Below are 26,573 nucleotides of genomic sequence, written 5' to 3'. Positions count from 1 at the left end.
CCGAGTGTCTTTTGTTAGCTAAGCCCTGAGGGGGAGCCCAGATGCTGTTCAAGCCAACACCACCCACCTTTCTGCTCCCAGGCTCTGCGTCCCTCCTGGCATATATTTTCTTTCATTGCTTTCCCCCAAGAGCTTTATTTTACAGCTGGGGCAGAAAGAAGCATTTTCTCTCTGGGTGGGTGGGGGAAAGGATAGGGCAATTGGGGGAGCAGAACGAATGAAGACCACTGGGAACAGGTGGAGCATTTTTTTCATATGAGATCTGTTCAGGTCATAGCCAAGGGGCTCACCCCGGGAACTGTTCTAGAGAGAGTTTCTAGGCCCTGATAACAAAGTGTGTCCCTCAGCAGAAAAGAAGTTAGACTTCCCACCTCAACAGAGAATCCAGAGATTCTCTGGCATGCCAACAACAGGAAGCAATTAGAGATACCACCCTGGACATGGATGCTGGCATTCTGATAACAGGTACGGTCATGGGGAAGCCCTCACCAAAGGGCAAGCTGGATTGTGGGCATCTGAGGGTCTCATACGGGCATTAGGGAGGGGCTAATTGGGGGCCTTTTGTCAATAAGGGTTCTAACTACCATAATTTGGTTATTAAAAGTAAATGTAACACATTTTGTGGTCACAGGCTGATGAAGTCTGGGATAACATGTTATACCTACTACAGGTGTGTTTATTTCCCAATTAACACAACCAAAGCATCATTTGACACATTGATGTCATTTAGTAATATTGAAAGTTATTTTTTTCTGGCTTCATTCTAGGCTTCATCTTTAAAACCTTAATTTAATTAAAATTCCTGCCTTCCAAGATAGCTGAATTCCAGGGTTTTCTAAGCAAGTGATGGTGAGGCCAAAATAATAGGCATAGTAAGGTCATTTCTGCAGAAGTCTCAACAAATGTCAAACTCAATTTAGGAGGCAAGAGTGGAATTGAGGAGTAAAGCGACAGTCATTATCTAGGTATCAGAGCAGAAGCCTTTGAACACCCAGTGACCAGTCAGGAACAACAGCCCAGGGCAGTAATTGGCAGAGGCAAATTAGCAGAGGAGACAGAATTTGAGAAGACTCAGGCCAGTCCAACCTAACTCCGGGGTACAGCACCTTATCAACAAGGTGGCTGTTGAGAATACATTTAATCAGGCACCACTGCCTTTTACCTGAGACCTTCTGTCTCCTGACCCTGTGACTAAGGGCTGTATACCCACGCCCAGCTGAATGAGGATGTGGCTTACTACATAATTTAAAAACATGTTGAACCTGCTTCCCTGACGCAAAATATCAACCCTGGCAAAGCAATGTAACTAGTTAATGATTATCAGCCAAGACCCTGGGTCCCCCAGATGAGCAGCCACTGTTGCTCTCTGAGACAATGAAACCTAACACTTACTGACTCTAGAGGACAGACCAGACCACCGTCTTAGTTTTGTGGGCATTAGGCTGGGTCTCTGAACCCGGAGTCAGTAGCTCCTGATTCCAGTGATTAGTGGCAGATGCTCTCTCTAAAAGGCACAAGGCCATTCTTAGGACAAAACCAAATCGGTAATGAGACACACAACCAAATAGCAAAGGTCAGAGCAGGGGCTCAAGCCAAGGATCGGAAGCAGCTGGCATGACTTGTTTTGTTGACCCAGCTCTGCAAGGAGGGCCTCTCACCCTAGGAGAGTCCATTGTCATCTGGCAACATCCTGAAAGGAGAGGAGGAGACCACACAGTGTTGCCTAGAGTTGACCCTGGCATTTTATATGTATTTCTTAAAAGGGGCTTAGCTCCTAAATGACATTCATGGCTTTTTTAAGTGATCTAATAAGTTACAACACAAGGTCAAAACTAGGTAAACCAAATGCGCAAAATTCTTAAAATATATCCAAACACCATTTGTAGAGGTTAGAAATAAAGTTGAAGACATTATCTTGGCTCTATTGTAAAAGAAAAACTGCACCAGACCAGTTAAACAATCAAGGAAGACTTTATTCAAGACTGTTACAGGGGCCAGCTCAGTGGTGCAAGCAGTTAAGTGCGCATGATCTGCTGCAGCGGCCCAGGGTTCACCGGTTCGGATTCCGGGCACACACATGCACTGCTTGGCAAGCCATGCTGTGGCAGCATCCCATATAAAGTGGAGGAAGATGGGCACAGATGTTATCCCAGGGCCAGTCTTCCTCAGCAAAAAAAAAAAAAAAAAAAAGGAGGATTGGCAGATGTTAGCACAGGGCTAATCTCACCAAAAAAAAAAAAGACTGTTGTACTAGGGCAGAGAGATTGGGCACAACTCCGCTGAAATAAAGGCAGGTGGATTTTTAAATGTTGGGGTCAGCTAAAGGAAAAGTCCTGGAGGACACTAAAGGGAGGTTGGTCAGTGTGATTAGGCCATCTGTGTTTGCTAATTGATGCTTACTGAAATTAGGCTCCTACCGTCCCACAGAGACTGGGGGACAGGGGCCCTGTCTTTCTTGATAATTACATTTCAAAGAAATGGTTCCCAGGTCCTTGACACAAACATTCCAGGGCTGTAGAAGATTTACATCTCAAGGTGTCAGAGAAAGAATTTACAATGCCATCAACAAAACGAAAAGGCAACCTACTAAATGGGAGAAGATGTTTGCAAATGATACATCTGATAAGGGGTTAATATCCAAAATACATAATGAACTCATACAATGCAATATCAAAAAATAAAAAATGGGCAGAGGATCTGAACAGACATTTTCCAAAGAAGACATACAGATGACCAACAGACATATAAAAAGATGCTCAACATCACTATTCATCAGGGAAATGCAAATCAAAACCACAATGAGATATCACCTCACACTTGTCAGAATAGTTATCACCAAAAAAACAATAGCTAACAAGCATTGATGAGGATGTGGAGAAAAGGGAATCCTCGTGCACTGTTGATGGGAAAGTAAATTTGTGCAGCCTCTGTGGAAAACAGTATGGAGTTTCCTCAAAAAAATAAAAATGAAACTACCATACAATCCAACAATTCCACTTCTGGGTATTTATCCAAAGAAAACAAAAACACTAATTCAAAGATATATGCACCTCTATGTTCATTGCAGCATTATTCACAATAGCCAAGATATGGAAGCAACCTAAACGTCCATCAATAGATGAATGGATAAAGAAGATGTAGTATACACACACACACATACATACACACTGGAATATTACTCAGCCGTAAAAAAGAATGAAATTTTGCCATTTGCAACAACATGGATGGACCTTGAGGGCATTAAGCTAAGTGAAATAAGCCAGACAGAGAAAGACAAATACCATATGATTTCACTTGTATGTGGAATCTAAAAATCAAAACAAATGAATAAACAAAACAAAACAAGAGACAAACTCATAGATACGAAGAACAAACTGGTGGCTGCCAGATGGGAGTGAGGTGGGGGGATACAATAGGTGAAGGGGATTAAGAGGTACAAACTCCCAGTTCCAAAATAAATAAGTCACAAGGATGTAACGTACAGCATAGGGAATATAGTCAATAATATTGTGATAACTTCGTATGGTGACAGATGGTTACTAGACTTACTGTGGTGATCATTTCATAATGTATATGAAGGTTGAATCACTATGTTGTATACCTGAAACTAACATAATATTGTATGTCAACTATACTTCAATAAAAAAAAGAAAAAGGTGCTGGAAAGATTGACAGAGGTGATGTGATTAAGGGTTCAGCACCTAGTAAGATCTAAATAAAAAGTAGCTTTCGATAAAAAAAAAAAACTTACTATGGCCACTCTACTAAAGTAAATGCTCTTAGCAAAGGGAGGTCAGGGGTCTATTGTCAAGAAGAAGCTTGTCTAAAGTTTAGACACGGTTAGACAGGTGTAGCTGGGAACGTTAAGGCCATCTTGGTCACCATTTTCAACCTTGGAAAGGACATGCTGAAACCAATTGCATCTGGTTCAGTAAAGATCTCCCCTTCTGCCTGGTTCAGCCCCGTGATTCTACTTTCAGGTGAACTGCTTCAATGAATGGTTCTTCTGAAGGCAAACAGCAATCACACTAAAATCCTCTTTGCAAATACTGTTTTCCACTTTCAACTTAAAACCTCCCTGGGGACTTGCCACGACCCAAACACACATTTGGTATTTAAACTGAGAGCACTCTCCCACCTAAGGTTAATCTTTCAACAGGAGAAGATCCCAAGTTTAATTGTCTACAAATGGCTACGGGAAAATCTGTTCTGCAAAGGATGCTCTATGTAGCAAGCTTTTGACTCAGCTGGCGTCTCAACTTAAACTCTTAATAAATGCTTCACTTCCTTCATGTGTGTATCAGTCACCTGTCACTCAGTGGGACTAGAGAGCAGGAGTGAAAGCTTTCTGACAACTGTTCTAACAAAAACATAATGAAATTCTTCTGATGAATCCCATTTTAACAGGTCATGGCGTCAGATTGATGGGTCCAGCAATTCATTTGATTACTGGAGCTTTGCGGGGAAAATGAGGTCTGAGAAAACCAGCTGATGGAAAAGCACAGCAAAGGTCGAACAAATCAGAGAAGTGCTCAGCCTAATGAGCCGCAAAATTATTTATTTGCTTGTAAAAAAGAAATTAGCCATAGTTCATCATACATAACCAATACTTGTCTTAGTTGACGGAATGCGTGACAGCTCTGAAAAAAAGAGGCAGGGTAGGGGTATTCAGGTGTGCCGCCTCTGGAGGGGATTATTGGATTTTTAACAATTTGAAAACCCTAGAGACATACTCAGAGCCAGAATAATTAGGCAGCCGTTGTTGATTGAATCCAATGTCTTGTCTGATGGGGCTTCTAGCTCGTTAAGGTGGTTACAACACAAACGGAATGGAGGCACTGAAGCCTAGTTCATTTTGTTATTTGGCTTCTATTTGTTCATGCCCATCAAAAAGTACCTAAGCTTACCTTGCTATTTCATCCTTCTGTTCTCAGGATAACTGCCCTGTTTTTTCCCTAAAATGAACTACTTTGACAACAGTCATTAAAGATCTGCTTATTTCTCTTGGCTAGCTTTAATCTTACAGTATTTACTGCACATTTCTTGCTCCTTCCTCGTGGGTTGACGATGAGGCTCTTGTTCTGTTTTCTATGCACAGACCATCAATGTTCTATACACAGGAAATTAATATTCCATGTCCCATGTTCTACCCTTAGAACAAGAGAGTACTCCTTTGTCCACTGATGAAAGATGGTACAGACCTGAGATCCAGCTTCCGTAGGTGTATGGGGCGCAGGGTAGAGAGTTGCTTGTCTTCTCTTCAGTGTGATGCCTAGCCTATATTTCAGTTCAAATATCCTTTGACATCTCAGTTTGGCATGGGAAACCAGTGTCTTTTTCTCACATAATTACAAATAAATGTAATCCTCCAAAATAGTGCAAGATGCATTGTAAACAACCAAAAACATATAAGTATTTACACTATAGAGGCAAGGAGACCTTTGGTGTACATCATTAAAACAAAAACAGGGGCCAGCCCAGTGGCATGGTGGTTACATTTGCTCGCTCCTGTTTGGCAGCCCAGGATTCGCAGGTTCAGATCCTGGGTGCGGACCTACACACTGCTCATCAACCCGTGCTGTGGCAGGGTCCCATAGACAAAATGGAGGAAGATTGGCACAGATGTTAGCTCAGGGACAATCTGCTTCAAGCAAAAACAGGAAGATTGGCAACAGATGTTAGCTCAGGGCCAGTCTTCCTCACCAAAAAAAACAGGCTGCGTTGGGTTTTCTCGGGGTTTTTTTCACTTTTTAATTTGAAATAATTATAAACTCTCAGGAAGTTGTAAAATTTGTATACAGTCCGCTGTACCTTTAACCTAGTTTCTCCCAATAGTGACATCTTTTATGACTGTGGTATAATATCAAAACCAGAAAATTGATTGGTAAAATATTGTCGACTAGACTACAGAATTTATTCCATTTTCACCATTTTTTACATGCACACATGTTTGTGTGTGTGTGTGTGTGTGTGTAGTTCTATGCACTTTTATCACATGTATAGATTTGTGAAACCACCACTATAATCAATATACAAATATGTTCCATCACCACCAAAGAACTGCTTTGTGCTTCCCATTTCTATTCACACCATCTACCCACCTCATCCCTCCCTTGTCCTTGTCCCATGGCAACCACTAATCTGTTCTCTATCTCTATAGTTTCATTGTTTCATGAAGCTTATATAAATGTAAGCATACAAAATCATAACCTTCTGAAATCTTTTTCACTGAGAATAATACTCATGAGATCCATCCAGGTTGTTGCGTGTATCAGTAGTTTGTTCCTTTTATCACTGAGTAGCACTCCATTGTATGGGCATTCCAGAGTTTAACTATTTAACCATTGAAAGACATTTGGGTTGTTTCTAGTTTTTGCTATTACAAATAAAGCTCCTGTGAACACTCATCCACATGTTTTTGTGTGAACGTAGGTTTTCATTTCCCTGGGATAAATGCCCAAACACATGTTTAGCTTTATAAGAAACTGTCATATTATTTTCCAGAGTGGCTGTACCATTTTACACTCCCACCAGCAATATGTGAGAGGTCCAGTTTCTCCGCATTACCGCCAGCATTTGCCATTATCTCTGTTTTTTGTCTTAGGTGTTCTAGTAGGTGTATAGCGATATCTCATTGTAGTCAGACTGGATTTTTATACATTATGTTCCATTAATAAATTACAGCCTTCTACATTTTTCCCAGCATTCACCCATTGTAGATGCACTTCATATCCAAAAGCCTTTTAGTTTTCTCTTCTCTCTCCTACCCAATCTTCTGTCCCCTATAGACACATAATTTTACCCAAAGACTATCTGTAAAACCGCCTTTAATTTTGTTCTTATTTTTGATCACATCTCCAAAATATTGTAGGACTAGCTAGAGGAGTGGAATTGGCTTGTATTTAGGAATGAGGAAGCAAAGTTCAGTGCCGAAGACTCCATAAAGACCCATTCACTTTATGGGTCTGATTTTTTAAATGAAGTATTTAGAGGCTTTAAGGTAGGAAAGAGGGTGCTTGTAGGGGCAGTTTCCCTTAGTCAGGCCTTAGCTACGGATTCTGTCCTATTAAAAAAGTGGGGTCATTACGTTCTGGGAGACAATTTGGGACTGAGGACTGGAACTGATTTTATTTGTCCAGATAAAGGACTAAGCAGGATATGAGATCCAGCTGTGGTAAAATCAAAGCAGAGACAAAGATCTGATTCTCATGGCTCCTGAGCCCAGGAAATCAATCGCCTGCCGTGCTGTCAGAGGGGCCTTTCTGGCCACAGCAACTCCATAGCGGGTACTTGAGCTCACGGCATAGGTCATTAGTGAAAGGCTTCAGTACAATCTACCCATTTGTTTACACCCACCACTGTGGGATCAGGGAGGTTGGGGAACAAGTTTTAATTGTAAAAATAATTGAAAATACAGAAAAACTAGCATCCATTTTCCACGTCACATATAAGTGCTTTTATAATATTCAACACGCTGCTCAAAACTCCAGACAAATCCATACAGCACAAATACTTTTTATAAATCTGTGCTGAAATTCCTGAATGTTTTATTGTTCAGGAAGAAGTAGGGATAGTAGGAGCTCATCAGTAGTGGTTTTAAATCAGGGAAATAATGAATCTTATTATGCTGAGCCCCACTCTAGCAGAATTAAAAAGAAAAAAGACTATGTCATGAAGAAAAGGTGATAATGGTTTCAAATTGGATACCAATTGGAAACAACTGGATAGTTGTTTCAAATTGGAAACAACCAAAAGAAAGCTTTATAGATCTGAAAAAACATAACCGAATCAAAATGTCTACACCTAAGAAAAATCTTCAGTCTATGAGTTAATATCTGCTTTTCTAAGAATGGAGCTTAAAACTTGGCAATATAGATTGCCAATATATAGTTTGCTATGTAACATACAACATTACCTCATTTGAAACTTGATACTCAAAATCAATTCAAACAGATAGGGAACAATTTTGGTATTTTTACAATTGTGTGTGTGTGCGTATAACTCATCACTAATTCTCACGTGACACGTCACATCTGGCAATCAGGAATCTGGTAAAGTGGTATCACCCTGTATCACTACATCATAAACAAGCAAGGGAAGATTTCAGAAGAATTTCAAGAACATAATGGTTAGAGAAAGAAATGTAGGCCGGGGATGGGAGGGTAGGAGATAGTTTCAAAGAAGAAGCAAGGAAAAATGTGTCTTCAAGGAAGATACGTTCTTTTTCTTCAAAGTTATAAAATATACTGATGGTAAGATGATAGACTCCGAAGGTGTCACATGATGCCATCATAACAGCAACCAACGTCAGGCATCTCAGTGTTAGAATACCACCAGGCCCAAGCTGAGATCTTTTGAATAGCATGTAATAGTCTTAAAGAGACAGGATTAAAAATCAGAGCTCAGGGCCGGCCCCGTGACGTAGTGGTTAAGTGTGCACACTCCGCTGCTGGCGGCCCGGGCTTGGATCTCGGGCGCGCACTGATGCACCACTTGTCAGGCCGTGTTGTGGCGGCATCCCACATTAAGTGGAGGAAGATGGGCACGGATGTTAGCCCAGGGCCAGTCTTCCTCAGCAAAAAGAGGAGGATTGGCATGGATGTTAGCTCAGGGCTGATCTTCCTCACAAAAACTAAAAATAAAAAAATAAAAATCAGAGCTCAGTCTGACTCACTTACACTTTAATACAAATTCTAAATAGGCACTTTTGATACATATTCTAAGACATGTGGTTGCAATCATAAAAGGTGATTTGAGAACTGACATTTTTCCCTAAAGTATACATTTATGAAAACTAACATATGTTTTGGTTCTGAATTTTGTAGAGAAAAGAAAATGGTCTTCAACGACTTGGTTGAATTCTACTATTCACGCGTCTATGGCAGCATAACACTATTTCCATCATTTTTTAATTTGAGTAGTTGAGTTGACTAGAAGTTTAAAGATAAGGAAGAGATCTATACAGATATTCAAGACCCAAATGTTTCACATTGTTCACTGACAGTGAACTTGAGAGATATACAATATCGCTAGGACCCTTACTTGTGCTCATGGTATGGTATCTCCTGATAACTCTGAGAACAGAGTACTCAAGATAGCTATTTCTGGTTTGTTTAGGGTTTTTGTGGAGTGTACAGAGGGATTCAATATGATCATGTGTTCAGACATATCCAAGTGAGAATTCGTTTCCCATTTCTGTATTTTTGGCTAATCTGAAGTGATGAGCTTCTATATTGACTGAAAAGATTTTTCACGTAATTATCCTAAACCACAAGTGACACTTGAACCTTTAAAGTCAAAATGTTGATAGACACAAATATTGGAAATGTGTATTAAAAGATAGTGGTCAATGAGGAAAGTAGAACAATTTGCTATTAATGTAATTTTTCACTCCACTCAGATACGATGTTAATAATGGAATTAAGAGAACCATAAAACTGTTATGATGATGATTTTATTAGAAAAGAAAAAATGACATTATGGTGATCTTTAAAGCATTACCATAAGAGACTGCTTTATTACAAATATACACACCCATTTAGGCATTCTTCTTTGAGCTGTCCTAGGCAATTGCTGAGCCAAACTAATACGTCTGAACTGTTTTCTAATTCCTGTGTAAAGATGAAGGTATTGGAAACTTATCATGAATACTAAGTAAGAAATATATGCACTAGGGAAAATGCACCTGTGCATTGCTATTCTCTGTCTGACTCCCTAACTGCCACCATTAATATTTTTTGTGTTTCTCACAGCTGTCAGAACGTGCTGGCTTCTGCTTTATTCTCAGAGCCTAAACACATCTTTTCAAGCCGCGTGGTTTGCATGCTAATGTTCAACCAAGGCATATTTTTCACTCTAATTTTCATCTTATCAAAGGCAGGACAAGGATTTTAAATGCTACAACCGTTCATACTAATTAGAAGAACTATTTAACAGCCAGCTTTAGCTTTCTCAAAGACTGAGGCATAAATAAGGAATAGGCCTCACAATTAAAATGATAGCAGTAGCAGAGAAGATTTTTAAATGTTCACATTTGTTTATTTTACGTTTTCAATCCAATTGGGTACTATTTCCAAATAATCAGAAATCAGAGGATACATTTATATAAGATATGATCATAGGGGTTTCAAGCCAAATGCTGCCTTGGAGATCATTTAGCACAACCCCCTAATTTCGTGGATGAGGAAGCCTGGAAGATAGAAGGTCTACCCAAAGTCACGCTGTGAGTTAACAGCAGAGTCAGGACTTAAAGTCACACTCTTCTGCCTCCCAGCCACACAATATAAGCTAAGATCACACAGAAGAAAAGTGTAAATCATTTTAAAAATTAGAGCACGTAAGATATTTAAAATTGCCTTGTTCTGGGCTGGCCCCATGGCCTAGTGGTTAAGTTCAGTGCGCTCCACTTCAGCAGCCTGGGTTCGGTTCCTGGGTGCTGACCTACACCACTCCTCGGTGGTCATGTTGTGGCAGCAACCCACATACAAAATAGAGGAAGATTGGTACAGATGTTAGCTCAGGGCAAATCTTCCTCAAGTAAAAAAGAGGAAGACTGGCAACAGATGTTACTCAGGGCAAATGTTCCTCAGCAAAAAAGAATTAAAAAAAATTGCCTTGTTATAGAATCTCAATTCAAGTCACATGATCACATTTTCTTCCTTACAAATCCTTTACTTGTGCTTGTCGATCAGAAGTGATCACGTCCCCTCTGCCAGATCCTACAGTAAGAGTTTTAACCCTTACCCCATCTGAAGACCTGTAATTGATTAATGTGCCACTTCTCAAAATATCACACTACCCTGGCATGGCCTTTTGCCATTTTATATGGAATATTGATTATCACAATACTTACAGAGGCATGGCTTTCCACACCAAACACTCCTCAGGAGATAGAAGCCTACTCACTCAAACAAATATATGGGATATTAATTAGCTCAACATTATTTAAATCATTTGGCCACTTGGAGGCTTACAGCCTACCCATAGGCCGTCTAGGTAGAGCACGCAATTGGATTTCCAATGCATAGACATCCATAGTCTTGAAACACAAATCAGATAAGGATGGGGCCTGAAGGACACACTGAGCATGCTTGCTGCTTTCATCACATAGAAGGGTCCACATGTCGACGAGAAGGGAACGTAGGAGGTAAAGCTGCTTTGAAGAGGATTCCTAAAGAATGTTCAAATTAGTGATTTTATAAGTAGAATATGCCAAATTGATTGTTAATAAGAGAGACTGATGCGAGTTTGTGAATTTTCGACAAGATATGGGAAACATTTTTAACTAAGTACTATTAACCAGAAAATTTTTTCAGCTATGAAGAAAAATAGGTTGAGCCTCTCAGATTAAAGAGGTTATTAATTTCTCATCTCTTGTGTTAATTGGAAATTTGGAAGGTTCAGTAGAACATTGCCAAACTGGTAGAAGGAAAAAAGATGCCCTATGTTAGTAAATTGGCAAATAATACAGTTTCTGAGGATATGTCACTAATTCATTATACTGAACAACTCAGAGTTATATGTGAAAAATGCAACTGTAGTAGGAAAAAAGAAAACAAGAAGGACCCACAATAAGTAAACTACACATTGGGTAATTGTCCATCATACACTTAAAAGATGTGAGAATCAATAAATTTTGTGTTTACCTCTTGGTCTGATCCCTGTGAGGCATAAAAGGAAGTAGAATTTTCACTTCCATTTTAAAGGAAACTTGAACAAACAGAAGAGGTATAATTTTCCTGTTCTAAGACTAAATTGTGTTCTCAGACATCAAGCTTCTGAGAACCAGAATAAAAGTACCTATTAAGCTTTTTGCATCACACATTGACTCATGTAATCTCTGGCTTCTCATGGTCAATACACGATAAAAATTAACACAGTCTCCTCTCTGTTTTGACTGGGGAAGGAGAGCAATGAGTAGACATCTTCAGTGGGAAGTGAACTGTGGCCTATAAAGTCAAAGAGCTTTTGTACATTAATCTCTCCCTTCTTAATCATCAAACTCATCTTGTAAAGATTCTCAGAGATACAGAAACGTCAAATGACATAATTACTGTATGATGTAAGTATCAGGATTACATCCTGAACACAAAGACAGATGAGAAAGGCTTCTGGCCCCAGTTCTGTAAAATCCTTGGAGAACAATCGTAAGATATACATAAGCCTGTTTACAAGAAAGAGTAGCAAAGAATAACACAGTCTTTGAATGAAATGGTCATTTAACATTATGGCATTTCCTTTAAGTGATCTGGAAATCAATTAGTTTCGATCTATTTCATTGTACTGACTTATAAGATGAGGACAAAAGACCCAATGAGACTGCTGTAGCTTATAATAATGTCTTCCCTCCAAAAAAAAGAAAATTGACTTGGAGAAACTTAAAATTCTATAGGTGAAGTTTTACAAAAACACTTTTTTCCCACATAATGGCAATAGTTTGCTGTATTATGCAGCGCACTTCACGTATTCCCAGGTGCGTCTCGATGGTTCTGCTTCATAGCACCCACATCCTCGTGGCAAGCAGGGAAGTCTGTTTCTGTTACAACTGTCACCGTTGTTTTGACTGCCTTTAACCTGCTTGGCAACTTGAGAATGCTTTTGTCAAGATCTGCACCCATATAGTGGCCGTGGCGTGGCCTTTGTTGATAAACTGTTCTCACTTCACTGACGGATATTTTCTAATGTCTTGAGTATGGTGACAGTGATCCCACAGTGACAGCTAACGCTGGGAAAATTCTACAGTCCAATTTTAACTACAAGATGTGGAAGAAGACACAGAAGACCTAGGTGAATGGAGTTGAGGGGTCCTAGGGCACAAATGCTAACTCCTTCCTGGAAGATTTGAGAGGACCTGGTTATGCGCGCCCTTGCCAACATTAGGGATCATGCTATTTTAAAATCTTTATTTTCATTAAAAATAATATCTTGTTATAATCTATATTTTTCTTATTGGATAGTTTCATATCTTAATTTGTCATGTCTTTCACTTGTTCCCTCTCTCTGCCTGTCTCTCTATTGAGGACATTGTCTTTCTTTTATTAAATCGGATGAGCACTTTATATACAGAATATCAGTTCTAAAGTTGAGAATATATTAAGGGATAAATGACCAATATCTCTTTGATCTAAAATACCTGCAACAGGAAGAAGAAAATGTTATTCATTAAAATTCCAGATGAGTTAGTAGGGGAGTAGTGTATTCCTCTGCAGTCTGTACATGAAAACGGTGGCTTTGGAGCTTGGATTTTTGGAAGTTTGAGGCATAGAATAGGCATGAGAAAGCTAGTGGAAAGTTGTGGGTGTGTGACATGATTGGAAGCAATCTAAACGTCCAGCAGTAGAAGATTGGGTAAGTAAATTACCATACAGTCCACATAATGAGATGCTATGCGAGTCTGATGCTATGCAGCTTCTAAAAGAGCCCCCAATGATACCTGGCCCCTGGTATTCATGCCCTTGTATCATCCCCTCCGCTTGAGTGTTGGCTGGACCTAGTGATTTGCTTCTAACCAACAGAATTTGGCAAAAGTAATGTGGTGTTAACTCTGCAATTGTGTTACAAAAAGACTCTAGCTTCTGTCTCGGTCACCCCCTCTTGCTCTCTCACTTCCTCTGACAGAAGCCAGCTGCTATGAGCTGCTCTATGGAGAAGCCCATGCGGCAAAGAACTAAGGGTGGGCTCCAGCCAACAATGAGCGAGAAACTGAGATCTCTGTCCAATGGCCTGCAAAGAATGCAATCTTGCCAACAGGCACGTACGTGAGCTTGCAAGCAAATCTTGCCCCCGCTGAGCCTTGAGATTTCTGCAGGCCCAACCCACATAAATGTTTGTTGTTTTAAGCCACTAAGTTTTGGGGTAATTTGCTAGGCACCAATAGATAGCCAATGGAGCAGCCATGAAAAATGATAATGTAGATGTTGGGGAGTCAGGCTGTGGGTGTGTGTACGTATAGTCTGTCCTGCTGCAACATGTTTCTGTACACATATTTCTGTATATACGTGATTGATAAACGGTGGCATTATGTCAGGATAAAATGGAGTCCTGTTGGTTCATATGTGATTTTTTTCTAGATAAGTAGAGCCAGAATAGGAGGGTAGACTTCTAACCATCATCTGAAAAGGAAAAACCATCTGCTCAGCAGCTGCATTGACAGCAGGAGCCCACTGGTGTATATTTTAAGAAAACTTAAAACAAGTGCCTGAGAATATGAAATATGCACAAACTATTTATTATGGCATAGTTTAAAAGATTTATAATAAGAACGGACTGCAAACAACCCAAATTCTATCAATAAAAGATTGATTAAATGAACTATAGTATACCCACCAATGGAGTACTATGCAGCTATAAAAAGAACTGACAACATTCAGTATACTAATGTAGAGTGGTCTCCAGGATTTAGCTATTGAGTGAAATACAGCAAGGAGCTGAACAGTAAGCCTTGTGTGTAATAAAGGGGAAATAGCAATATGTATACATATTTGCTAATATTTTCAAAAAGAAACCATAGAGGGCCGGCCCTGTGGCTTAGCGGTTAAGTGCGCGCACTCTGCTGCTGGCGGCCCGGGTTCGGATCCCGGGGGCGCACCGACACACCGCTTCTCCGGCCATGCTGAGGCCGTGTCCCACATACAGCAACTAGAAGGATGTGCAACTATGACATACAACTATCTACTGGGGTTTTGGGGAAAAAGAAAGAAAGAAAGAAAATTATAAAAAAAAAAAAAAAAAAGAAACCATAGAAGTTATTCAAAACTAATTAAAAACGTAACAACCAAATCAAACTTGTAGATTTTCCTTGAACTCTGATTTGAAAAAAGCAACCATAAAAAGATTTTTTTTTTAACTGGAGGAACTTGACCATGGATTTGTTGTTATATGGTATTAATGAATTTTGGTCAATTTTGTCAGGTATGATAATGGCATTATGATTATGGTTTTTTGTCTTTATTTGATAGAAATATATAATGAGTTATTAACAAGTAAAATGATATGTCAGGAATTTGCTTCAAAATGGGAAAAAAGGAGGGAAAAAAAGAGGTGAGGGGTAGGGTTGAGGAGACAGATGCAAGAGGATTGGAAAAATAATGGTAACTGTTGAAGCTGGGTTTTGGATACATTATACTATTTTCTTTACTTCTGGGTATGCTTGAAAATTTCTAAAATAAAAAATGGAAAAATAGATAAAGTTTAAAAAAAGGTTTGCTCACAGACCTTCTGTCTTAGTCATGTTAGGCTGCCATAACAAAATACTATAGACTAGGCGACTTAACAATAGAAATGTATTTTCTCACATCTCTGGAGACTAGAAGTCCAAGATCAAGGTGCCAGCATGACCAGTTTCTGGTGAGGACTCGCTTCCCAGCTTGTAGATGGCCACCTTCTCACCATGTCCTCACATGGCAGAGAGAGAGAGAGAGCGAGCTCGCCAGTGTCTCTTCATTAGGATACTAATGTCATCATGAGGGCCCCATCCTAATGACCTCATCTAAACCTAATTATCTCCCCAAGGCCCCATCTCCAAATGCCATCACATTGGGGGTTACAGTTTCAACATATGAATTTGGGGGGGGACACGCTGAAGGTGCTTCAGTCCATAGCACCTTCCTATTCACACACCCAGACAGGCAGAGCTCTCAGCTCACGGCCAGTTTCACTTTGATGGCAGCGCCACTGGCTCAGAGCTCTGCCTCCATCTGTGTGGTGCACACCCCTGCTCAGCACACTCCTACAGGTCTCATTAAAGGGTTGAAGGCTTTGCCACTCTATTGTTCCACGTGTTTTTATATCTGACACGCCTGTCTCTAGTCCTGCTGAATTGTCTGCCTGGCAGTCTACGCTGTCTCCCCAGGTACCAGTGATTGTTTTCACCAGTGCTCTGCTTACAAATTTGCTTGGATTTTGAATACCCTGCCCTCACCTTATTTTCCAGTTAATCCCTGTCATTTTTAATGTGCAGCTTTGCCAAATCAAGGTTTTTCAGGAACACATGCATTGCATTTTGCCAAGAATGCCTGTATATGCAAAAAATGTACAGAAAAGTGTGAGTTAGCAAATAGTTTATATATAGCATGATTCCATTTTTGTTAAAACATACACATATACGGATAGGAGAAAAGACTTTCATAGTTGTTTATATGAGTTTCCTAATTTTTATATATGTATTTTTGTGAGTTTATAAAGGAAATGATAAAAGTTTTTAAAATTAAAAAGCAATCAATAGCCCAGGGTCTGACCGTTTATACAAATCAGAAAAGGCAGATTTAAGGGCTAAGAGATGGAGGTGGAATAACTTCTATAATCACCTGTGGCTTAGAAAGTCTCAACACTCAGTTCTGAGGGTCTCTGCAAGAGACCTTTCCACCAACCCCACACCAGCAGAAATTAAATGTTCCTTTCCTGGGGTGAAAAGCAGAGTGAGCTAGGAGAGGGGGATTGACTCTTCTGTATCCTTTTTTTTTTTTCTTTGACAAAGGCTACTGAGAAGCCAGAAAGCTAGCAAAGTTATCAAGAAGACATCTTAAATTGAAAGAAGGCAAAAAAAAAAAACCTCACTTTAATGAAAAAAACACCTTGTGTGGCCAGCCCGGTGGCGTAGCGTTTAAGTTCGAGTGCTCCGCTTTGGCGGCCCAGGGTTCGCAGGTTCGGATCCCAGGCGTGGACTGACGCATTACTTATCAAGCCATGCTGTGGCAGCGTCCCATATAAAGTAGAGGAAGATGGGCATGGATGTTAGCCCAGGGCCAGTCTTCCTCAGCAAAAAAGAGGAGGATTGGCAACAGATGTTAGCTCAGGGCTAATCTTCCTCACAAAAAAAAAAAAAAACCTTATACTCTGATAGTCACCTAAATATATCATCTGCACAATATTTCTTGATATATGTATAACTGATTTTACTGATGAGGAAATTGACTCAGAGAATTTAAGTAACTTGGTGAGGTTATGAAGCTACTAAGAATAACAGGAATTTCATCCTACCTCTGTCCTTAAAATTTGTATTTCAGAGAAAATCACACACTGATACTGATCAAATTACTTTATAAGCAACTTATTTTCTCAAAATTGGACTGGCTATGTGACTTTGGGAAATATTAGTTAACTTTTTTATGTTAAATTAATCCCTAATATCTCATTCCATTCTATGAATCTGATAATGACCATACAGAGATGTGTGGTTAATTCTTGATTATCCTTGCCCCCAGAACTGGAGGAAGCCGGCTTGCTAAGAGGCACGCAGCCAATGGAAGCCCCGGGGGTACCTGTCCCATCTCCCCCTGACCACAGGCATTGCTGCACACCTCCCCTCCCAAGCTCCATACAGGGGCTCCAAGGGCACAACACACAGACAGTGGTCTGTCCTCCCATCTTTCTCTGTCCTTCTCCCTTCTCCCTGGGACCTAAATATTGTTAGCATCTCCTTCTGACCATGCAAATTGTGCCATTAGGCTAATCATTACATTTTTCAATTCAGTTTCAATAATTTTGTTTCTAATATTTTAGAGATCTTAATCAAGGTCTTATATGGCATTGAAAAGCTAACTCCCTAAGGACCTCATAAAAGCTCTTTCCATATCCTTTCTAGTATTTTTCACTTTCCATCTCTTCTGAATTACCAGTTTTCACGCATATGTAACCTTCTGACCCTTGGGAAGCTCCAATCAGCACACGCTAATTTGCTGTGGCTGCTGAGTCATTTCTCTTCTTTTGATTCTGCCCCAGACACCCTTTCCCCTTATGTTTGCAGTTCTCCTTGCTGCCTACCCTGCCTTCTCCTTAGGCAGCCTTAAGGACTCACTGGAGGCGAGGGGCATGGGAACCAGTAGAACTCTATCCACCAGCCCTTGCACACACCTACAGCACAAGATCATTGACATCCTTACAGAAAACCCTGTAGTCCTCCCATCATCTAATGCCTTCCAAATTATCCCCCCAAAATCAATTATGGTAAAGATCATTTTAATGTTGAGTAATGTTACTATATTCTGGTATTTAAAAAATTAATAATACTGGCATAAATGATAACTCTCTTTCCTTCATAATTACAAAATCCCATTTCCCTAGCAGGCCATCTAGAACAATGGTCTTCATTGTGTTGATTTGAAAGCATGCATATGAAACGACAGAGCTGGCCTCCATCTCCCACAGACGCTATTGTGTCTCAGATGCCAAGGTAGCCAAAGAGGCTTCACACAGGAGCCAAAAAACATTTAACTTCTTAAAAGCAATCCCTGGGCAAGAAAAAGTTCTCTTCCAGTGGAATTAGATCACTTTAACACCTGCTTCTCATATTCTTATTTCCCATCGTCTTGGCTGTTTCCCCAGTTTCCAGGCTCATCCTGCAACCACATCTCTGGCTTGAATGTTCAGCTCTCCACATTTTCCGATAACTCCTATTTTCAACATTGACTGCCCCAGGATCCTGTCTCTTGGCTCCCAGCCTCAACTTGCTGCCCACTTGGTGCTTTCTGGTTCCAACTGTGTTTGAACAACCAGCCTTGGGTGGTAAGGTCATCATGCTGGACACACAGGAAGCTCTCTAATTAATGAACCTCTAGGAATATTATGAGGTATCATCATATTAAGGCCTCGTTAAAAAAATTATTCTGACACTTGTTAAATGTGCAGAAGACTTTATTCATAATTATTGTGATAGGGGTCAAAGACAATCACAATAGGGAGGAGAGATCGGGCTCAGCACCAAATATGGCAGACAGCTGAGGATTTGTAGCCAAGGAGCAGAGTTGGGGGGAGGGGGTGTTAGTGGATAGAGGATTACTAAGAGAAGACTTCAAGGGGAGAGGGATTTTTGCTAAACCAACTTAACAGAATTCTTGCTGAAGGCAGATCAGGGTGATGAAATTTTCAGGGTGGGGGTGAAGAAGTTGATCAGATATAGAGGGTGGTCAGATATAGAGAGTAGGGGAGTCTCTCTAAACTGGCTGAGCAGGATACTTGCTAAAACTGGACTCGGCAGGCCGAAGACAGGACCCAACGATGAGGACGGGTCAAAAACGGCTCTGAGGAGCCTGTCTACAGTTTGGTCAAAGAGAGAGTCTTTGTCACCCCAAATCAGCATTTGTAAACAAAAAGAAGGAAGGTAACAGACTTTTAATGACTATCTGATTGTGACACTATGTCATTACGTGGTACTTTGTATATATTATCTTATATAATCCTAAGTAATATAAGGAAGGTGTCATTATCTTTACCTTACATGTGACGAAACTGAGGCTCAAAGAAATTAGATAATAGACCTGGGATCAGAAGAGGTGCATTAGATGTTGGCTTTTCCTGCAAACCTTCACCATCTCTACTGACCTTAAACAAGTCACTTAATCTCTCTCAGTCTCAGTTGATGCGCAAAATGGAGACAATTTACCTCTGGTCTTTTATCAACTGTTACCTACGTGGGGATGACTCCAGACTCTCTCTCTAATTCTATTTCTAGAATCATATCTCCAAATGACTACTGAATAGATGCTCCTGAAAATAAATGGCCCAAACTGAACTCATTATCTTGCTTCAAAATACCTGCTCTGCTTCCTAAACTCTACAACTCATTAAGTGACAGCTATATCATTTTCCAAGCTGGAGACATTAGAGTCATGCTCAACTCCGGGCACTCACCACTCCCATACCCAAACACACGTCATTCCATAAGCAGATACACGTCAATCCTAAGAGGAACATTTCCCAGAGCCACCTTCTCCATTATGTCTTATGGCCACTCTGTTCATGCCCTCATCATGTCCCCTGGGCTGCAAATGACAGTCTTCTGGTGGCCTCCATACCAACAATCACTATCTGCCCCAGTCTGTCCTCTTAATTGTCATTACTGTCATATCTATTAAAAGTGAATCTGGTCGTGTCACTATGCTACTTAAAAACTCTGTTAGGCCTTCGCTGCATACCAGTGAAATCCAAAGTCCTTAGCAAGGCCTTCGAGGCCCTTCACAGTCAGCCTCAACTTCTCGTGAGCACCACCTCTAACTGCCCCTCCCCACTGAGCATCCATTCAGGGAACTTTCCCTCTGTATCACCTGTTCCCTCTCTGAAATGTCCATCCTCTAATTTAGCCCCTGGTGAAATGCCTTCAAGATCGTCACATCCCTCCCTGAATTCTTTTGGCACCATCTCCCCTCCTCCAGACGTCCACAGCACTGTCGTTCATCCCTGTAGCACAGCCCTTTACCACAAAGGAAGTTCATGTCTCATACATCTGCTTCTCCCATCAAACTAGAAACTTCTTGAATGCAAAGACCATGCATGAGTCACACTGATGTCCCCTGAGCCTTACTTAATCTAAAATGTCATTACACCTATGATACATTTCTTAAGCCACAAAATTATAGAAAATAAGATAGCTCACTTTGTCCATCATTTAAAATAAAGAAAAACGAAGACAACTACAATTCAATGTGCCATGTTAATTCAAACTCAATAAGGTTTCCATTCATTTAAAATTAGGGGAAAACAAGATCCAAAAAACTTTTCCCCTAGGATTAAAACACATTATTCTATAATTATAGACCACATTTTAAAAATTAAAGTGTGTTGCTTCTTTGGAGATTTGATTTCTTTCATTCCATTTACTACTTTTATGGCATGTATGATAAGCTTCCAAAAGTCATTTCCTAAGCAGTTACTAGAATAAAAGAAATTTAAATTATATACCTTGAAGTTTTTCCTTAAGAGTAATCACTGCCGATGATTTCCCAAGGTATTTTCTGGCTTACTATGATTTTTAGTTTAAAAATTGAGCTCTATAATAGAAAAAAATTAAAAATTACTCTGCATTAAAGTAATTCTAAATGAAGTAATAACTTATAGATCTATAAGTTCATTCTTCCCTGTTTTAGTTGTCAAACAGATGAGCTACAAATATTCTAAACTATGGTTTGCAAAATATAATTATTTTAATTATTACATAATCTACCTTGTAAAATATTAATTTTTAAATCTTAAATTATGCACATTAAATTATTATACAATCTTTTTTTTAAATTTTTTGTTTATTGCAGTAACATTGGTTTATAACATTGTATAAATTTCAGGTGTACATCATTATACTTCTATTTCTGCAGAGATTACATCATGTTCACCACCCAAATACTAATTACAACCCATCACCACACACATGTGCCGAATTATCCCTTTCGCCCTCCTCCCTCCCCTCTTCCCCTCTGGTAACCACCAATCCAATCTCTGTCTCTATGTGTTTGTTTGTTGTTGTTATTATCTACTACTTAATAAGTGAGATCATACGGTATTTGACCTTCTCCATCTGACTTATGTCACTTTGCATAATACCTTCAATGTCCATCCACGTTGTCACAAATGGCTGGATTTCATCGTTTTTTATGGCTGAGTAGTATTCCATTGCGTATATATACCACATCTTCTTTATCCATTCGTCCCTTGATGGCCACTTAGGTTGCTTCCAAGTCTTGGCTATTGTGAATAACGCTGCAATGAACACAGGGGTGCATGTACCTCTACGCATTGGTGTTTTCACGTTCTTTGGATAAATACCCAGCAGTGGAATAGCTGGATCATATGGTAGTTCTATCTTTGATTTTTGAGGAATCTCCATACTGTTTTCCATAGTGGCTGCACCAGTTTGCACTCCCACCAGCAGTGTATGAGAGTTCCCTTCTCTCCACATCCTCTCCAACACATGTTGTTTCCTGTCTTGTTAATTATAGCCATTCTGACGGGCGTGAGGTGATATCTCATTGTAGTTTTGATTTGCATTTCCCTGATAGTTAATGATGTTGAACATCTTTTCATGTGCCTGTTGGCCATCTGTATATCTTCTTTGGAGAAATGTCTGTTCAGGTCTTTTGCCCATTTTTTAATTGGGTTGGTAGTTTTTTTGTTGTTGAGATGAATGAGTTCTTTATATATTTTGGAGATTAACCCCTTATCAGATGTATGGTTTGCAAATATCTTCTCCCAATTGTTAGGTTGTCTTTTCATCTTGTTGATGGTTTCCTTTGCTGTGCAGAAGCTTTTTATTGATGTAGTCCCATTTGTTTATTTTTTCTATTACGTCTCTTGCCCAGTCAGACATGATACTTGAAAACATGTTGCTAAGATCGATGTCAAAGAGCGTACTGCCTATGTTTTCTTCTAGAACTTTCATAGTTTCGGGTCTTACATTCAAGTCTTTAATCCATTTGGAGTTAATTTTTGTGTATGGTGTAAGGTAAGGGTCTACTTTCATTTTTTGCATGTGGCTATCCAGTTTTCCCAACACCATTTGTTGAAGAGACTTTCTTTTCTCCATTGTATGTTCTTGGCTCCTTTGTCAAAGACTAGCTGTCCATAGATGTGTGGGTTTGTTTCTGGGCTTTCGATTCTATTCCATTGATCTGTGTGTCTGCATTTGTGCCAGTACCATGCTGTTTTGGTTACTATAGCTTTGTAGAATATTTTGCAATCAGGGAGTGTGATACCTCCAGCTTTGTTCTTTTTTCTCAGGATTCCTTTAGCTATTCAGGGTCTTTTGTTGTTCCATATAAATTTTAGGATTCTTTGTTCTATTTCTGTGAAAAATGTTGTTGGAAATTTTACCTTGTAAAATATTAATTTTTAAATCTTAAATTATGCACATTAAATTATTATACACTCTAAATAATTATTATACAGTCCCTCACTAAATTCTGTGATCTTTATGATCCACACTGACTCATCCAGAATTACTGTGAACTGTAATTTGAATCTGTGCTGAGATTTAGAACTTTTTCTGAGCAATGTCTTTCAGCAGACAGAACCATGTGGATGTTATACTTATTGTTGTTTCCTATAGAACTTAACATATCTTCTTGGCTCTAATCTACGTTTATCAACTACACTATATTGTAAACAGTATTTTATTTACATGCTTTCCAAAAAATTGAAGTGCAATTTTCTGTAGGTAATTTTCCCAATACTGTTGTTCTGGATCATGTGGCCTGATCAATTTGATTTCTGTGAAAAAGACAAATAGAAATTTTATCTCCCTTTCAGGTATATTTTACTTTGTCACAGACTGCTGGTTGCCCACTCAATATCCATTCTCCTTTTCTTCCCTGTTAATGGGATTCTAATTTTGTTGGCAGCATCCATGTGCCCAAGAAAAAAACAAACAAACAAACAAATATTTCCCAACCTCCCTTGCAGCTAGGATGGCCAGGGGGCACAGAACAGGCCAGCACCGTGGAAGTGAAGTTGTTGTTGGGGCCTCTGGAGCAGCTCCAGAAAAGGCAATCTAACTCAGCTGACACGGCTATTGTTGTCCTTTGCCCTTCCTCCTTCTTATTCCTTCTTTAGACCTCAAGAAAAGAGCCAAAAGAATTGCAGACGTCTCAGCCCTGACGCCCAGAGCCACCAAGCCAACACCAGCAACCGGGCTTCTCATTACATAAGAAAAAACAAGCTCCTGTCTTGTTCGAGCCGCTGTTATCTGAGTTTTCTGTTTCATGTGGCTGAACTGAATCCCCGAGAAACCTGTAAATCTGCACTGACACGGCCGTGTCAGTCACTGGAATCACCTGCATGTCTGTCTGCACAGGAGGATGGCACTGCTTTCCACACACGGATTTTGTGAAATTTTACATTTCAGCACCTTAATAAAAGTGATTAGACAAATCCAATTTTGTCTATATGTGAAAACCTCTTGAGAGAGTGGGTCCCATGAGAAGAACACAGTATGTTTAGTGAAGAGCAAGACAACGAGAGAAAGGAAGGTCAGCATCCTCAAGACAGACTCCCTCGCAACAGAGCCCTGAAAAGAACCAGGCAGAATCCAGCAGAGCTGTTTCTGAAAATAATGGCTATGTTTAAAAAAAGAAAAGAACTATGGAAAGAAAAGACTCTGAACAGTATAGCCTTTGAAATGTACAGAATGTTACAAAAATAATGATTTGTTCTATAGATCTGTTGTTTAAATTGTGGCTTCATAACTTTGTTTGCAATGTATTTATTCCGGACATCAGACATACTCATAAGTACCAAGTCATATATAAAAGATTTCGGATTCATTTTCTCATTCATCGAATATTTTTTAAATGCCTAGTACATGCCAGACACTATACTAGGCCCTGGAGCTATGGCTGTAAACAAGACAGTCAGAGCTTCTGTGGATAAGGAGCTCACAGTCTAAATAGGAAGGAGACAGATGTAAACGAGCCAGACAGTGGTAATGATGACGAGGAAAAGAAGGAGGGCAGGGGTGTTGGGAGTGGGTACCATTTTAGACGGGATAGTAAGGAAGCCTCACTGAGAAGATGGCATTTAGTAAAGGTCTAAAGGAGGTAAGGAAACAGCTCATGTCGATATCCAGGGAAAGAACATTCCAGGCCAGTAGGGGAGGGGGAGGGGCAAAAGCAAAGGCTGTGAGGCTGGAGTGCTAACCTCCTGTGCTCAGAGTGCAGCTGGAGGCCAGTGGGGCTTGAGGCGCATAAGCATCAATTTTAGAATAATGGGACTGTGTCACGTCTCAGGCGCCACATCTGTTTGCTCATCAATGTTCATCCACAACATAAAGCACTTACACTTGACCCTCAGGGTTTCCAATGATATTTGGGAGTTTTCTTATATGGAACATTTTATTAAAAAAATAACAGTAGAACTCTTGGTATGTCATAAGGAAATTTGCTTGTAAATAACCAGTTGTAAGGAACTATATTTTCATATTGTTAGCAATTTTTTAAAAAGTGATGACAATCAAATATTTCTTGCACTTTTTAAGTCTCAAGTTTTCAAAAATGTGCTGCACATATTAAGCACTAGTTTCAATCTTTAGAAGATTTTTATCCTGTAATACAAGTAATTTTCTGAAAGAGTATTGCTTGTGTGAAGAAAATTAAGCGCCTGTCTCAATTTAGGAGTATGTCTGAAAGAGTCTCTCTTCAAAGGGTTATATTCTTAGGGGTCACAAAGAGTAGATTGAGGTTTGTAATGTGCATCAAAATGGAAATTTTATTTTGATAGGCTTTATGTCATTCCAATTGCCCCGCTGAAATGTAGCTATAAAAATACTAAAATCCGCTGCATTAAAATTTTAAACTCATTGCTCAAAAATGAATGTATCTGGACTGTCTATGTGCTTGGGGTGAGTCATTTATCCTCTTATTCTCCCACAGAGAATCTGATTGCATTCAAACTACCCAGCTGGAGAAGTCAGCTACCTTTGGAAGAGTTGATATCAAAGAAGGATCTGTGAAGAGCTCTCGTACCCTGCGCGGGGGGTTGAAGGTGGCCCGAGGTGGCCATCATCACCTCTTCACAACTCAGGAGGCCAGAGCGGGCATGCCGCCATCTCCTGCAGGTACTGGAGCATTTGTGAACTTACCACTCCAGAAGATGAGAGAACAGATTTGAGCAGGTTCACGCTAATTTTCAAAAACTTTTGTGCTACTTTGACTCATTGTTCCCTCAATAGTCATATCAATTAACACACATCCAATTAGATTTTAGAACTTTAATTAGTATTAAAACCATTTAATTTAATCTACTTTACAGGTCCACACATTGCAGAATTCTATATAAGTCAATGATGATAACTACCTCTTTTACAGATCTTTGTCTTAAAAAATAATCATGGCGTGCTCTTCTCTAGCACTTGTAATAGCAGGTGCTGTTCCGGATACTCTAAGCCTATTAACTCACTTGATCCTCCAACCCACCCGAGGAAGTAAGTGCCATTCACATCTTACAGATGAGGAAACTAAGCAACATGGAGCTAAGTATCTTGCTCACGCCCCACAACTGTAAGTAGTAGGACCAGGATGCAGACCTGGCTGTGTGGGCTCAGATTCTGGACTTTTGGATGTTATGCTGTCTAACCTAAGTTCTCAGAGCTATACGTTCTTCAAGTGAATTATGTCTACAAAATGTAATCCGTTATTCCTCAGATATGTAACTGTGCTTAAAGTAAGGCACTGCTACACAAGAGGTAGCCAAGTCAGTCACCTGATGATAAAACACGTAAGCATAGACCCATGGAAACACATCCAACAGCACCAACTGGTAAACAAGAGTTAAGTAAGCCAAGTGTGGAGAAAGAAATTCCACGTGAGTTTAGAAGAAAAACTCCTAAGTCAAGGTTATTAGCAAATGGTTCAGAATGAGAGTGGGGTTTGAGGTGTCATTGAAAAAAGAGGAATAGGATTTGAGAAAGGAATAGGATTGAGAATGAAGGTCAGCTTGTGCAAAGAGCAGGAAGGAGGAAAGCAAAGGATTGTTAACAGAACAGCAAATACACCAACCGCTGGAGAAGGGGAACCACCAGCACCAACTGGTGGTCTAAGGATTCATTCATTCTTGTATGTAATGTTCTTTGGACATCATGAAAAAATAAGTATTTAAATTAAGCCTATTGCTATTACTTTTGCTTATGGATTTTTCTTTCACTCAGTTCTAATTTTCAAAAGCCAGAGAAACTGCTAGCTCTCCTGAAAACTGGGACCCTTGACTTCCAAATTATTCAATTACAGAATCAGAAAATTGGGGTCAGACCTGTGATCCAATCCAGCCCTAACGCTTACTTGCTCAAGAGAGTTCCTTAAACTCTGTTTCCTTCTCTGTGC

The 26,573-nt window shown here is 39.8% G+C and overlaps 1 long non-coding RNA gene across 1 annotated transcript; it reads left to right on the top strand.

Annotated features, from left to right (window-relative positions):
* The first annotated feature begins 273 nt into the window (after positions 1-273).
* On the top strand, positions 274-26,362 carry LOC147917406 (uncharacterized). Its single transcript, XR_015551696.1, has 2 exons — positions 274-465; positions 25,128-26,362. It is a non-coding gene; the product is annotated as an uncharacterized LOC147917406 (long non-coding RNA).
* Positions 26,363-26,573: the final 211 nt, after the last annotated feature.

The sequence above is a fragment of the Ceratotherium simum genome, chromosome 3 (genome assembly GCF_057802395.1).
Source record: "Ceratotherium simum simum isolate JZ-2026a chromosome 3, ASM5780239v1, whole genome shotgun sequence".
NCBI classification, from domain to species: Eukaryota; Metazoa; Chordata; class Mammalia; order Perissodactyla; family Rhinocerotidae; genus Ceratotherium; species Ceratotherium simum.
Note: the sequence above shows the minus strand (reverse complement) of the source record. Positions and strands in the feature narration are given on the sequence as shown.